This window comes from Protobothrops mucrosquamatus, unplaced genomic scaffold (genome assembly GCF_001527695.2).
Source record: "Protobothrops mucrosquamatus isolate PMUCROS unplaced genomic scaffold, P.Mucros_1.0 scaffold4055, whole genome shotgun sequence".
Taxonomy (NCBI): Eukaryota; Metazoa; Chordata; class Lepidosauria; order Squamata; family Viperidae; genus Protobothrops; species Protobothrops mucrosquamatus.
Genome location: NW_015389986.1, coordinates 58,870 through 60,457, shown reverse-complemented (window position 1 = coordinate 60,457; position 1,588 = coordinate 58,870). Strand labels below are relative to the sequence as shown.

The window sequence follows — 1,588 nt, the reverse complement described above, 5'->3', positions numbered from 1 at the left end:
GGCACCGGTGGCAAAGAATCGACCCCCCCTCCGTAGCGCGAACAATCTCGGGCGTGCGAGGGAACTGGCCTTGTGGAGGTACTGTGGGGACCCAAAAGAGCTGTAAAAAGGATCCTCAAACAAACTTAAGGCGGGTGGTGATTTGGACTCTGTCAATCTGAGCAGCCTCTCGACCGGGGAATTCTGGGAGTTGAAGTCCACCCGTCTTAAAGTGGAAGAAAGTTCCGGAATCAACTTTGCTTCTACGTTTTTTTTTTGTGCGGTTGGCCTGGGGCAGGGGTAGGCAACCTTGGCTCTTTTATGACTCGGGGACTTCAACTCCCAGAATTCCTGAGCCCGCATGGCTCTCAGCTTGGAAACCTCTCCTTTTCCCCTCAGCATGGCTGGCTCAGGAATTCTGGGAGTTGAAGTCCACGAGTCATAAAAGAGCCAAGGTTGCCTACCCCTGGCCTGGGGTTTGCCTTGCGAACAAAGTCGTCCGCTTTTTGTAATTGGCCACAGCGATTTGGTTGGATGGGGGGGGGGGCGGTGGCGACGACGACGAAAAAAAAAAAAAAATCGCGGGAAGCTGTTTCTCCAGTATGGCCGGACTCGGCGGGCTCCAATTTGCCCTTTTGCTGGCGAGCCCGGCCGGCTGTCATTTAGGCTCAACGCTGCAAAACGCGGGCAGAGGCAAGAAACTCTCGGGCGCTGCACGCTCAGGTGGAGCTCTGGGTCTGCCTAGGGCGGGGAAGCTTCCCTCGCGGTCCTCGGAAGGCCAGGCCGGATCGTGGCGCGGAGGAATTTCTTCGCGTTTTTCTCTGCTGTGCCCTGCGAGGCGACCAAGCATTTTTATGCGCAGACCGGAACAAGGGAGAGGCAAATAAATTTACCTGCCGGTTTTTTTTTTTTCTCTCTCGCTACCGTTGTTAACAGCTTTGTGATCTGCTGGGGACACGCCAGGAGTAAAAAGCAGCAACTGCGGAGGGCTGCCAAATTTGGGGCAAAGCGCAACAGGAAAGAAGGAAGAGGTGATCTATGGAGGATTCTCAGTCATCCAGGTCACGGTTGTCCCAAAAGTGCTTGTTCACGAGGCAACTGGACTTTATTGGGTTTTTTTTTTGAAGACGTTTCGCTTCTCATCCAAAAAGCTTCTTTAGCTCTGGATGGTGGGGAATGGAAGAATTTCAAAATTGAACATTCCTCCCTCAACAGAGGGCGGGGATGATTAGGGGACTGGAGGCTAAAACATATAAGGAACGGCTGCTGGAATTGGGTATGTCTAGTTCAGGGGTAGGCAACCTCGGCTCTTTTATGACTCGTGGACTTCAACTCCCAGAATTCCTGAGTCAGCATAGCTGACTCAGGAATTCTGGGAGTTGAAGTCCATAAGTCATAAAAGAGCCGAGGTTGCCTACCCCTGGGTCTAGTTTAATGAAGAGAAGGACGAGGGGGGACATGATAGCAGTGTTCCAACATCTCAGGGGCTGCCACAAAGAAGAGGGAGTCAAGCTATTCTCCAAAGCGCCTGAAGGCAGGACAAGAAGCAATGGATGGAAACTAATCAAGGAGAAAAGCAACCTAGAACTAATGAGAAATTTCCTGACAG

At 52.0% G+C, this 1,588-nt stretch overlaps 1 long non-coding RNA gene across 2 annotated transcripts in view; it reads left to right on the top strand.

Annotated features, from left to right (window-relative positions):
• The first annotated feature begins 13 nt into the window (after positions 1-13).
• LOC107298523 overlaps positions 14-1,588 on the top strand; it is a 10,516-nt gene continuing 8,941 nt past the window's right edge. For both annotated transcript variants that reach the window (XR_003810648.1, XR_003810647.1), the window contains exon 1: positions 14-78. This is a non-coding gene — a long non-coding RNA (uncharacterized LOC107298523). The remainder of the gene's footprint in view (positions 79-1,588) is intronic.